The 14,517-nt window shown below is 38.8% G+C and overlaps 1 long non-coding RNA gene and 1 pseudogene across 3 annotated transcripts in view; one reads left to right on the top strand and one right to left on the bottom strand.

The window, feature by feature from the left end:
- Positions 1-8,808, top strand: part of LOC106826183 (uncharacterized) — a 51,237-nt gene extending 42,429 nt beyond the window's left edge. Inside the window, exons 3-5 of one of the 3 annotated variants that reach the window (XR_006518127.2) lie at positions 1,030-1,113; positions 3,467-3,768; positions 5,419-8,808. This is a non-coding gene — a long non-coding RNA (uncharacterized lncRNA). The remainder of the gene's footprint in view (positions 1-1,029; positions 1,114-3,466; positions 3,769-5,418) is intronic. The other 2 variants (XR_006518128.2, XR_001396828.3) reach the window with 2 other exon arrangements.
- Positions 8,809-8,914: 106 nt separating this feature from the next.
- On the bottom strand, positions 8,915-9,640 carry LOC123283367 (STARD3 N-terminal-like protein pseudogene; annotated as a pseudogene).
- Between the last annotated feature and the right edge of the window lie 4,877 nt (positions 9,641-14,517).

Raw genomic sequence — 14,517 nt, 5'->3', positions numbered from 1 at the left:
TAAACAAAGACAATTTATTATATTGCCAGGCTCAATATAGACTGAATTCTCTAAGGCAGTCAGCAGCCATCAATTAAATAAGCAAGCATAGAGATGGCCTTGGGCAAACTCCATTACAGCACAATACCACTTCATATTAGTCAGAATAGACTTGGTTTTTCTGTGATAACAAACCACTCCCAGATCTCAGGGGATTAACCCAACACAAGTTTATTTCTTGCTCACACTACATGCTCCATGTGAACCAGCAGAAACTATTGCACCCAGTCACTAAAGGACTTAGGCAGATTAAGCTCCATCAGCTTTTAGCCGTACCTTCTGGAACACGTGGCCAGGAAGAGGCCATGGAAGGAAACACAGAGACTGGAAAATCCCACATATGTGACTTCTGCTCATATTTCGTTAGCCAGAATTAATCCCATGGTTCCTGCTAACACATCAAGGTTGAGAAGTGCTATGTCAGTTCTGCCTGGAAGATGAAGAGAACTGGATATTGGAGTAATTTCTACCTCACACCTCAATGACCTGGAACTTTGGATGATTTCCTAGCACAATGTAAGGATAGAAACAGACACTGAGAGGCAAAGCTAAAGACATAACAAAAGGCAAGAGTCATGGCTCAGAGGTTCTAAGCCAAGGCCAAGAGTCAATGAGTAAGGAGATTCAGAGAGCTATAAGCAAAGGAGGGAGCAAGCATCAAAATCCTGAGAATGTCTTGAAGTGGCAAAGGCCAACCTGTCATAAAGCTTTGTTAATTAACTTCATTTTGACACAAAGTAACATCTTTCTCAGGGCATCTTAATATGTCACTTGATATCTGACATCACCCCACCTGCATTTCTCAAAGTATGGTCCTTGCATCATCAGGAACAGATATATGAGGGGCTTCACAGAAATACAGATCCCTATGACCCACTCTAAAGCTTTGGATTAAAATCTCTGATGATTTTAGGTCCAGGAATCTGCTTTTAAACAGGTATCCCTTCAGTAATTCTAATGCATTCTAAACTTTTGGAATCTTTATTCTAGACTTCTACCAGAATCCAGGGCAGACCTGAGACCTGAGCTGTGTTTGGGCCCTGGGAGAATGCCTCCACTTGTCCTAGTCACCAGGTAGAGCCTGCATATTACCTGAAGGCATTTGATAAAGTCCAGACTGTGCATTTAGGCTAAATGGGGACTTTCCTGGGTGAGGAAATTTCGGGAGCATGGAAACTAGGTTGATTTTGCGATTCCTTTGGGAAAGACTGGTTGAACACAGAGTAGCTTCAAGGATAACAGAATTTGTAGGTAGATTTGCCAACAGATTGACAATTATGGGGATGGAGAAGAGCCCAGACTTTCTGTTGTTGAGGTTTTGGAAATGGTCAGGTGGAGGAAATGAGGACCTTGGGATTTCCCAGGCATATGCTACAAGGGCTGCTCCTTGAACAGGCTGTGCTGGGCAGAGAGGGGAAAGCTGGTGAATTCTGTACCTTCTTTGCTGAGATTGGGAGGAGGAAGGTGCAAAATGCTGTTATGGTTATTAGGAACTATGAGATAATAGAAAATATATACATTGGTCTCTGCCCTCAGTTCCTGGCACAGAGTTCCTAAATCCCTTGGAATTTCCTGGTGGTAGCAGTGTCTTTTGTGCCAATGAGGTGACTCTTGGTGGGTTCCTGGATGGAGGCTAGTCACCAGAAAGACCAAGCCATGATTAGAAGCTTGGAATTTTCAGCCCCACCCCCATTTCTCCAGAGAGGGGAGAGGGGCTGAAAATGGAATTAATGATCTAACATGCCTACACGGAAGAAGCCTTCATAAAAATCCCACTACTTGGGGGTTTGGCAAGCTTCCAGGTTGGTGAACATGTGGAAGTGCTGAGAGAGTGGTGTGCCCAGAGAGGGCATGTCAGCTCTGCATTTCTTCCCACATACCTTGTCCTACCACCTCTTCCATCCAGATGTTCATCTGTATCCTTTATCATGTCATTTTATAATAAACTGGTAAATAGCAAGTAAACTCTTTTCCTGAGTTCTGTGAGCTGCTCTAGCAAATTAACCAAACCTAAGGAGGGGCTCTTGGGAACCTCCAATTTATAGTTGATTTGTCAGATGCACAGGTGACAACCTGGACTTGCAACTGGCATCTGAAGGGGGTGGGGCAGTCTTGTGGGACTGAGCCCTTAATCTGTGGGATCTGTTGCTGTCTCCAGGTAGACACTTTCAGAATTGAGTTGAATTATAGGACACCCAGCTAGTGTTGAAGAATTGCTTGGTGTGGGGAAAAAAACCTACACATCTTTTGTCTGAAGTGTTGTGAGTGTGGTAGTAGTGTGAGAGTAAAGGAGAAGTATAGGAAGAAGACTGACTTTTTCCTAACACGGAAACTTTTTTTAAATAAAAAGAAAAATGGGCGTCGGCCCTGTGGCCGAGTGGTTAAGTTCGCGCACTCTGCTTCAGCGGCCCAGGGTTTCGCGGATTCGAATCCTGGGCACGGACGTGGCACTGCTCATCATGCCATGCTGAGGCGGCATCCCACATGCCACAACTAGAAGGACTCACAACTAAAAATACACAACTATGTACCGGGGGCCTTTGGGAAAAAAAGGAAAAATAAAAATCTTAAAAAAAAATTTTTAAAAGAAAAAGAAAAATACACACCAGGTAATTATAAAATAGAGCTATTTATATAGTTTACGGGAGGGAGTAGTGAAAGTAAATGGACACACCAGAAAGTTTTAAAACTTCCACAACCTAAGATTAATGGTGACTCGTGGGCTAATATTCTCTGCTCTGAAATATTGAGAGGAAATCTGATACCCAAACAATATGTAACTATGAATCTTGGGTTGAAAAATAAGAACATAAAAAAAAAGAATGATGGAATGTATTATCTGGAGGAGATTTCCAAAATGTAAAATATCTTTTCATAAAGAATTGTTTTACTGTCTCACAAGAAATTATTTTGCTTGAATGGAAGTATTTATTACCTGCGGAATAAACAAGCCCTCTGTGAGCTCTTCAAACCTATAATCAGGAAGCGAGCTATTTTTGGAAGTATAACATCATGGCCTACACGATATGGGGCCTAGGGTCAACATCAGAGGTCCAGGAGTGGGTAAGAAGGTCAGACAATGATGTAAGAACCAGAGACAAGGTACTGAGCAAAGTGGCTCTTGGTAAAGAAAATGACGGAATGGCATATCAAATATCTGCAAACAATATTATTCTTTAGGGTAATCAATATTAGCAGCTATTGATATGCACCCCCTCAAGTCTTAGTGGCTTAACAATAAACATTTCTTTTTTGTTTGTTTGTTTGTCTTATTTTGTTTCAGTTTTATTCAGGTGTAACTGACAAATAAAATTGTAAGCTATTTAAAGTGTACATCGTGGTGATTTGATGTACATATACGTAGTGAAATAATTCCCACCATCTAGTTAAAAAATTTCTCTCTTTCTCTCCTCCCTGCCCAATACAGATTGGGCAGTTCTCCTTAGAGGCTGTCCTCAAGACAGTGACTCAGGATCTGGGCTGCTTCTGTATTACGGCTCTGCCATCTCCTAGTGCCTCCATGGACTCCTCTGCTTGGTCATCACTCAGCCATCAAGTAAAGAGAGAGACAGCAAGGAGGATCACCCAGGATGTTTCATAGACAAGTCTGGAAGTGGTGTACATTACTTCCCTCCACATGCCATTGCCCAGAACATGGTCAACTAACACCAGCCTAACAGCAAGCAGGACTGGGACACGAGTCTTATCCAGAAAGAGGAAGTGGAATTGGTGAGCATCTAGGCAATCTCTGCCACATGACGACTACTAACCCGTAATCTGCCTCTGTTTTAGTTAAAATCATACAACTTCCTAAAGTTCTTTAAGCATGTTTTACAGTGTAGTTCTTAAACTATATTATTAAAAACTGCGATAAATATTTGAACGTCATTATTGGAATAGCTAAGATTCTCGAGGAAATTTTTGGAAATGCAAGACTCTCTGGTAATGTGTGAATTGAAAAATAAGCATTCAAAGATCAAAGTGGCTAAGTTTAGCAATTCCATACTGGAATTTGGAGGGTAGCTAAGCCCTCATTCTTATAATATGCCTTGTGAGCCCATTTTCAAAAGGAGTATATGATAGAGAACAACATGAAGAATGTTTGAGTTGTAAATTCCAAATCTTATTTATGAACTTTTAACACATTTATAATCCCAGATCCATTCTAATACTGTATCTCTCTGCACACTCATGGCAGAGCCAGTAGAAAATCTGTTGATTAATGACAGCTAGTTTTGAGCATTTCTCATGTACCCCCTCCTCCCTTCACATACACTTCATCATCATGCCTTTTTTTTTCAGATTCTTATTTTTTAACCCAAAAATCATGGTCTGCATTTTGTTTAAATATCAGCATTTCCTCTCAGTCTTCTAGAGCAAGGAATTTCAACCCATGATTCACCATTAATTTTTGTGAGTTGTAGAAGTTTCAAAACTTTCTGGTGTGTCCATTTTGCTTTTAACTCTCTCCCTCCTTCTTTCTCTTCTGTCTTATAGACTATGTAATAGCTGTGTTTTATAATTGCCCAACATATACTTTTCTCTTTATTTAAAAAAATTTTCCAATAGCCATGGCAGCATTTTAAAGTTTACACTGAGAGAGGCTATCTAAATATGAAACAGATGAATAAGTATATCTTGGGCAAAATAACTTACAGATATGAAAAGAAAATTAGAGGGGCATATGTTTGTGGCTGAGAAAGTATGTCTGTTCAAATGTATGGGAGAGAATTAGCATGGAGAAAAGACCGCTGTACAGAAGGAGATTGTCTGTTGTTGCATGAGGAACTGAGAATTCTGGGATGACCCTCAACCTCTTTGGCTGACAAAGTATCCTCAACTAGTTGCCTGGAGTTGGGAACAATTGATGCCAGGTGGGTAAAAGAGAAAGTGGATACCATTTACGTTACCACCTCATTTACTTCTGGGGCAAGACAGACAAATAATAAAATATATATGTATCTGCATTAAATGACCATCACGTTTCATTTGTTTTCAAAGCTGTCTATGGATATTCGCACTAAAACATTTCAAAATCTAAGTGAGAGCAGCCCTTTGTTAATGTAAACAATAGATTAGAACCAGTGTAGAAACTATTAATATTACCATGTTTCAAACAGCAAGCAGAAAGGAAAACTATGAAAAGAAAAAAGAATAGTTACAGAGGACCCCAACCATGAGATCTTATATTAAAGTGAAAGACAGTCCTACTATTTTGAGTCAAAAATATTGTTACTTACAAAGCTTTGGTCAATAACAGCCTTTCACATAAAGCATCTTTTTTGTTTTTCTCTGTGAACGTTTTTCATTTTACATTTGTCATGTAATCCATTGTATTAATAGTTGTTTAAAAGCTGATTTACTTTTCTCCTAAAACAGACTCACTTTTGTACACCATCTTCATGCAAATGGTGGAGCCCTCCTCAACTGGAACTGCCCTCAATAAGTCATAATGTGGACTTTGACCTCTGACCACATTTGGAAAGTGACCAAATCAAGACAGAAAAATCTAACTTGCCAAAGACCACATAGGAAGTTCTTGGCAAAGTCAGATGAGAAAACAGAGTTCATGAACTTCAAGAGCCAACATTTTTAACCACTGCCTCTGTTCCTTGTTTTGGGAACCCTTTTCCAATAAAAAAAAAAGTAGAAAATTCTAGAATTTTCTTGCTTTTTTTCCATGACCAATTTAATGGAGTGGTGGAAAGAGCTCTGCACTAGGAGTTAGAGACTTAGACTCTTTAAAAAAAACAAAAACAACTTTGTACAGTGCAACATTTCAATGAATCCTTTGTCCCATCGCTCAGCTTCAAGAATCTTAAACTCATAGCCTATCTTATTTCAACTATATCCCACTGAATTCCTTCCTCTCACGTAATTTTGAAGCAAATCCCAGACATCATACCATTTCATCCATAAATATTTCAGTATGTATCTCTAAAAGATGTCTTTTTTTAAAAAACATAACCACAATACCACTATCATACCTAAAGCATTTGATAATAATTATTTAATACAATAAAATATACAATCTATATTCAACATTCCCACTATCTCATAAATATAATAATTTTAACAGTTTGTTTGAATCAAGATCCAAATAAAGTCCACTCATTGTGATTCACTATATGTCTGTAGGTCTTTTAAAAATTTCTAGGCTTTCTCTCCATATCTTTTTTTGATTTGTAACTTATTTATTGAAGAAACCAGGTCATTGTCCTGGAGGCACATATTAAATTTTGTTGATGGCAACCCTGTGGTATTATTTAACATGTTCCTCAATTCTCTGGTTTTAAATTGGTAGTTGAATCAACAGGTCTGAAAAGATTCAAATTTGGCTGCCTTTGGCAAGAGTCTTTGATAGATGGGGTGTGTTTTCATCAGGAGGCGATAATGTCCGTTTATCTCCTGTTTTATCATGTTAGCACATGTTGGTGCTCAAGGTCTAGGTTCATTAATTCATTAAGGATTGTAGAATAATGATATTATAATTCTGTTAGTCTGTCTTCATTCCTTAGCCAGAATAAAAAGAAAGTTTCCCTGGTTTACTATATAGCTCCCCAGAAGTACAATTCATAAAGCAAAGGCAGGATAAGTGCTTAATTCTTTCCTCTTTTTCTTTTTTTTTTTTTGGTGAAGATTGGCTCTGAACTAACATTTATTTCCAATCTTCCTCTTTTTGCTTGAAGAAGATTGTCGCTGAGCTAACGTCTGTACCAGTCTTCCTCTATTTTGCATGTGGGACAGCACCACAGGATGGCTGATGAGTGGTGTGTAGGTCCTCCCAGGATCTGAACCCATGAACCCCAAGCCACCTGAAGTGGAGTGCACAAACTTAACCACTACGCCACTGGGCTGGCCCCTTAAGTCTTTCTTTTTACTATTAATTTTCAAAATAATGAATTGGTTTACTAGTATCATACAATGATGACTAACTAGTTGTTATTTTTTAGTATCATTATGAACTCATAGGAGTTTATAGTTCACTAGAGGAAATAGATGTACATTGACAATTATAATACAACACGATTTTGTGTTATAGTAAAAGTAAGTAAACACTTCTATGGGCATCCAGAAGTGAGAGTATCTAACTCTGCTTTATGGGGTATGACAAAGGCCTCAAAAAGGAGACAGTACTTGAGTTGAGTGCTGAGAGTTGGAGGTCACCAGGCACAGAAAATCAAGAATTTGTTCTCCCATGACTAATAAAACATTAGCTGAGTCCACCTCTGCAAATGGCTCCAAGCTTTTTTTTTTTTTTTTTGCTGAGGAAGATTCACTCTGAGCTAACATCCACTGCCAGTCTTCCTCTTTTTGTATGTGAGCTGCTGACAGATGAGTGGTGTATGTACATGCCTGGGAACCGAACCTGGGCTGCCAAAGCAGCGCATACCAAACTACACCACTAGGCCATCGGGGCTTGCCCCATTTCCAAGCTTTTTATCTAGCACAGCTGATGAGGTGGAAGGAAATGAATGAAATTCACTAAGTCAGGATATAAAACGGGTAAGGAGGAAGAGTCATGTGGTGGGATGGGAACTGTAGGGATGGGATGAAGAAATCAGCTCTTATATGTTGAGTTTGTGATGCCTTTGGGATATCCAGGTAGAAATGTTTGGCAGACAGCTGGAAATAAGGTATAAAGCACAGGAACACCAGCTGTCCAGACAGATCAATTTAAGATTAACCAGCATGTAACAGTGAAGTCCTGCAAGTGGGGTGAGATCACTCAAGGAGGGTAGAATAAGAAGAAAAGGGGCACTAAGAAGAATCTACCTCCATATTTAAGGAGTCTGCAGCGGAAGAGAAATCTACAAGGGATCCTGAAAAGGAGCAGAGAAGTAGGAAATAGCCTGTAAGCCAAAGGAGGGGACAGTTCGAGAAAACACAGAGAGGTCCGGGGAAATATCAACTGAAAAGTAAACCACTGGGCTTTCCAATTAGGTGGCCACTAGCGATCTCACCAAAGGCTGTTTCATGGATTGGTGAGGATAGAACCTACATTTCAACGCATGCACAGTGCATAAGAGGGGAGGAAATAGAGACAGAAATGAAATTACTGTTTTCAAAAAGTTTGGTAGGGTCTGACAGTGTGAAAACTCATTATTCTAGATTGCGTCCCATATGTAACATAAAATCAACTAATCAATAAATATTTATTGTAAGCTTATTACGTATAAGCCATTGTGCCAAAGTATTACTAGTGTAAAAAAGATATTTATGGCATAGTCCTTGTTGTAAAGGATACAATTGTGAAGGAGAAAGTATGCAAATTCATAAATGCATGTTTAAAAAGAAAGTTCTTCAGAAACCCTAAGAAATCAAATTAAATAAAGCATTTTTTAAATATGTTGGCCTTCATTATCTCTTTAAAATTGTACAAAGATTGCATGTTCATGATTCTAAAAAGCAAGGAAAATGTGTGCTCTTAAAAAAATAAATATAAAATAAATTTGATGCGTGAAACACATACAATTCTGTGAATCAATGTATTTAGAAGTCTTTCGATTAGTAATGCAGCACAAGATTCTTGTATCTATTCATTAAAAGATCAGATTCAGTCTCTCTGAATGTAGAAAGAATAATCACATTATCTTACCAGCCACGGGTCGGCTAATATATGTATATGGATTCAGCACAGTGTCTGTGAAGTATTACAATAAGTGAATTCTTTATTAACAGTTCAACAAAGTCAGCAGTGGCTATTGTCATTACAACTTCCAGTGCAGGACGACCCCTCCTCAGCCTATTATTTCCCCTCCATTGACCTTCAGTGAAGACTTTCCACACTTAACGAAAGTACCCTTATAGTCCTAGAAGTGGTTTTTCACCATCCTGGTTTTTTTCACCAACCAAAGCTGTTTTGATCAGCTTTCTAATCAGATCCTACTTCAGATTCAAGAGGAGACTAAAACTGACCATGAAAAAGACCATTGGGTTACATAAGTGCTTGCCTCTCAGCAGCATCCTGAACTTTGAGGAGTCTTTCTTTTGCTGCCTCTCATGGCAGCACTATGAAATCCAGAAATCAAATCTTAACACAGGCAAATAAGAATGCAATGATGGGCAGCCAGATCCAAAACAATTCATATCCTCATAAGAGGAATCATAGTTGGATGGCATCAGCTCCTTCTCTGGGGAGGGAATGTTTCCATTTACATTTAATTCTATTATCCACAATAGGGTTACAAATAAGAGGTCAAGGATGACAAACAAGCAGAAAGACCTTACACAACACTGGATACACGTGTCTTCTCCTTTCCTTCTTAAGACTCAATCCTGGCCTTGAGTTGCTCAGGGTGGATGTAACGGACACTGTGCCATGCTTGAGTGCTGTGGCTCCCACTGAGTGGGTTCTCCATGTGTCTGGCAGGTGGCTCACCTCCAGGTGGGGCCTTTTCCCTGCTCCCCATTCCCTAGAGAAAAGAAATCTCAACGGATGGTTCTGAGACTGGCCTCTACCTGTGGCCCAGGACTAGTGGCTCTGCAGTCTGACCAGGTAGTGGGCCTTCTTGGGCAGCGGGTGGGCCCTAAATAAAACTGTCACATATATTGGTGCAATGAACTGCAGGTTCATCTGTGCATTATATAACAACCTTCTTTCCTCTAGTGCCTGGGACCAGATGGCTAAGTAAATAAGTAAATTACAACCAAGTCTGTTCCAATGTTATGACTGCGGAATCTGAGATAATTCCTTTAATCAGCCTTCCAAAGAGTTGAGTCTCCTTTGTGTCCTGACCTAGAAGTGGTTATCTTTCACCAGGACTTTCAGAGTCCTTTGGTGATAAAAGACTTTCAGTATCAGTGAATAAGTTTTATTTCTGAATTTTCTGGAGGTGAGTTAATGAAAACCTCTGGGTCCCATTTCACTGTGGAAATAATTGATGCCATTTAAGAACTGTTGAAGAATTTGGGAGAAAAATATAAAGCCATATCAGGGTTTTGGTTTAAAATAGAGATTTCAAAATAAGTCAACTTATTAGAATGCAAAAGGGAACTTCAAAACTCAAATTCCCAACCCATAACCTTTTTTTTCCCCAGACAGCCAGACGTTCATCTTCCTTTCTCATTAAAAATATCAGGTACTGGGGCCGGCCCAGTGGTGCAGTGGTTAAGTGCACATATTCCACTCTGGCAGCCTGGGGTTCGCCGGTTCGGATCCCGGGTGCGGATACGGCACCGTTTGGCATGCCATGCTGTGGGAGGCATCCCACATATAGAGTAGAGGAAAATGGGCATGGATGTTAGCTCAGGGCCAGTCTTCCTCAGCAAAAAGAGGAGGATTGGCAGTAGTTAGGGCTAATCTTCCTCAAAAAAAAACAAAACAAAAGAAAAGAAAAGAGTGACAGGTACAGTTGTAAAATGTTATTTTATGATAATTTATTCTAAATCACTATTCTCTAAACGTAATGATTTAGAAAATTGCAATTACTAAGGAAACATAAAATAACATCTACAAAGTGTTTACAAAAAGTAAAAAATATACGTATGTGTATAGATGAGGTACAGAGGAGTCACAGGTGACTTTTTTATTTTTCGGTAAAGTTGTTTGTAAGAGCCTTAGAATGAAATCATAGAATTTTCTATCTAAATACCTTACTGAGGATAGAGGTTGGTAACTTCCCAAGGTTCACCTCGTTTATGACAGGTGCTGCTTAGAATCCACATCCCTACATTCTCATCCTAATATTCTTTCAAGTATTTCCTTGATTTCACTTTTTAAAAGTAAAGGTTACTTTTTGGGAATAATAAAAGAAATCACAACCAATTATCATAAACTTAAATAAACATTAGAGGCAGTTTATAAAATATTTGTCAAGATTGTGGACTCTGGAATAAAGTAAAATACAGCCTAAGCATAACTTCAACATTTACCACCTGTGAGACCTAAACCTTTCTGAACCTCAACTTCCTCACTGGGAAAATAAGGACATTATAATATAATAGCATGTGGTAGAAAAATGGATGAAGGCAAATTTCTCTCCTGCTTGCATGACATTGTTTCCAGCCTGAAGACCTTAAGGAAAAGGAGGGTAAACTCAGGCTTCTCTGTTAAATATGTTAATAAACAAACACTAAAAGCAAACCACATATCTGATAAGGGGTTAGGATCCAAAATAAATAAGAAACTCATACATCTCAACAGCAAAACCAATCCGATTGAAAAATGTGCAGAGGAACTGAATAGACATTTTTCCAAATAAGACACACAGAAGGCCAACAAATACATGAAAAAGTAATCAACATCACTGATCATTAAGGACATGCAAATCAAAACCGCAATGAGATATCATCTCACATCTGTTAGAATGCCTATTATCAAAAAGGGAAGATATAATAAATGCTGACAAGGACGTGGAGAAAAGGAAACCCCCGTGTACTGTTGGTGGGAATGTAAATTGGTGCAGCCATTGTGAAAAACAGTATGGAGCTTCCTCAAAAAATTAAAAATAGAACTACTATATGATCCAGCAATCTCACTTCTGGGTATATATCCAAAGAAGACGAAATGACTATCTCAAAGAGATATCTGCATTCCCATGTTCATTGCAGCATTATTTGCAATAGCCAAGACTTGGACAAAACCTAAGTGTCCGTCAATGTATGAATAGATAAAGAAAGTGCGGTGTATATATGTTACCAAAACCAAAGTGGGTTCGCCTCCTGCTGAGTTAAGTAAGATTCCCCACCAACTCCAAGAGGTAAGTTGTCTCACAAAGTAAAGTATATTTGTAGCAAATAGGAGACCAGGCAAAATCATTTCCAAAGTCGTGGCGTCCCCGAACAAAGGGAAGCAGGGACCTTTTATTTTGGATGGGGGATGAATATTCAAAAGGGATAGGTGGGTATTCGCTTGTGCAGGCTCAGTTGGAAAACATGCTTCCACATACACTGCAGGTTATGGTAATAAGGCCTAAGCTCCTCCTGGAAACGCCTTAGCATTAAAAATAAGTTGTAAGTCATAGGCATAGCTCTTTTGGTGAGGCTTGGTCTGGTTCAGGGTGGTTGGTGATTGCATCTCCTTAACATAACAAAAGAGGAAAATATCCATTTGGAAAAACAGTTAAATGCTTCCAAACTCACCCTTGAGTTCCTCAGGGCAATTAGCTGGTGACACATATACAATGGAATATGATTCCGCCATAAAAAAGAAGGAAATCCTACCATTTACAATAATACTGGTGAACCTTGAGGACATTACATAAAGTGAAATTAGTCAGAGAAAGGCAAATGCTATATGATCTCACTCATATTTGGAATCGGAAAACATCGAACTCAGAGACAGAGTAGAATGGTGGTTGCAAGGGGTCAAAGGGTGGAGGAAATGGGGAGATGTTGGTCAAAGGCTACAAACTTTCAGTTATAGGATGAATAATTTCGGGGGATCTAATGAACTGCACGGTGACTATAGTTAACAATACTGTGTTGTATACTTGAAAGCTTCTACGAGAGCACAGTTTTAATGGTCTCACCATAGCAACAACAACAACGACAACAACAAAACAGTAATTATGTGAGGTAAAGGACGTGTTAACTAACCTCATTGTGGTAAATATTTCCCAATATATATGTGTATCAACTCATCACATTGTGCATCTTAAACCTTTACCACGCTATATGTCAATTATATCTCAATAAAGCTGGAAAACAAACAATACAGTTCTTTACAATGGCCCATTCTCTACATTCATTCTTCCACATACATTTCAAAGGCTGGCACGCTATAATGGGGTATTAAATCAGGTAACATATGTGAACCATATAGAGCAATGCCTAGTATATAGTATGCACCCAGCAGTATTGCATTAGTTGCAAGTATTACGTGTTACCTAGTATTGCTCAGTGAAGCAGATGGGAGTTTTTGGATTTGGGAGGTAAGTAAATTGTGTTTGCATCCTAAATAGTCTGTATTATGTGAAACATTCTTCCATGGAGTCCAAACCACTTCCTGGTGCATAATTAGTAAAAGTATAAATCAATCAGGCTGTCAGCATATGAGCGCAAAATTGCAAAGGAAGATGACAACATCATTATCCTCAAAAAACAAATAACTAAATGAAGAGGGAGGGAAAGAAGATGAGCTCTGCTGGCTGAGTGAAGTACCAGGCTGATCAACTCATTGAGCTTTTTCAATGTTAGTCTCCCCCCATGTTACCTGCTCTATTCCTCAGACACGAGCTGGGTAGCATTTGGAGAATTAGGAGAAATAGTATCTGCAGGTTTATTTGACATATCTTTTCTATTTATACTGTATTTTAGGGGAAAGAGAATTAATTTAACCAAGAAAAGAAATATTTTGATGCCCTTACTCATCAAATAAGCCGACTTTCTGCCAAATGAATGTGATCACAGGCCAAGGGTGAGCTTTCCAATCAGGAAACCAGCAAAGGACAAGACGACGTCAGGCTCATTTTATAGGCTTTGTGTTTGATTAATAGCACTGTGAGAGATTTAAAAAGAAAAAGGATAGTACTAAATGATGTCATCTACTTACAGGAAAACTACATGGTAATACACCTATAGTAATATCAAGGTTACAGCTGACGAAACATATTCCAGCCCTAAAAAAGGAAATTTATCATCTTACTTCTTTAATTGTCTTACTTTTGCAATCAAAGATTGAAGCTATTCTATTTCACGTTTGTGAAAAATTTCTGCAAATTGTTCTAACTACCTGTAATTTCATTTGAGGCAAATGAAACTTTCAAACAAAAAAGTGACTTTACTATATTCATTAATTCATTTAATAAATATTTATTGCAAGGCTACTATGAGCAAGGCACTGTGCTATGGAAAATAAGACAGTGTCTCTGCCCTCACGGACATTACAATCCAGTGGAGGGAAAGGGACAATATAGAAGTCAAAGACCTAATAAAAACACAGAGATTATTAATGAAATACAATGAAGAAAGTAAAATGGGACTGTGAGAGAGAATAATAGAGGGACCTGCTCTAGATGGGGGGATCGGGGAAAATGTGACACCTGAGCCGAGACCTAAGTGATGAGGAGACAGTCCCATTGAAAGCCAGGGAGTTATCTATGCAGAGAGAACTACACAGGCAAAGGTCCTAATGCAGAAAAACCTCTAGTAACTGACAGATGGGCAGATGACTAGTATGAAGGAGCAAGGGAGATGGTGGCATGAGGCTTGAGAAAAGACAGGGTTATATCATTTGTAGAGGCCTTGGACCATGGTAAGGGGTTTGAATTTTTATCCTAATGGCAGACATCGGAGGTGCTTAAGCAGAAGATGACACATTCTGATGTATGTTTGGAGTGTGTGTGTTCGATTGTATCTTTTACTAAGAAAAATCCAGGTCTCCTACAATAAGTGTGAAATATCAGAGAAATATCAACATCGGTATAACTCAAATGTAAATAAGATTTTCTTTCTTGCTTGATTTAATTCTTAACTATTTGTGGAATCCAGAAGTCAGGCAGATGCTACACTAGTGAAGGAGAATAGAGATGTAGC

The sequence above is a fragment of the Equus asinus genome, chromosome 2 (genome assembly GCF_041296235.1).
Source record: "Equus asinus isolate D_3611 breed Donkey chromosome 2, EquAss-T2T_v2, whole genome shotgun sequence".
Taxonomy (NCBI): Eukaryota; Metazoa; Chordata; class Mammalia; order Perissodactyla; family Equidae; genus Equus; species Equus asinus.
The sequence above is the reverse complement of the archived record's forward strand: the minus strand, read 5'-3'. Positions and strand labels throughout refer to the sequence as shown.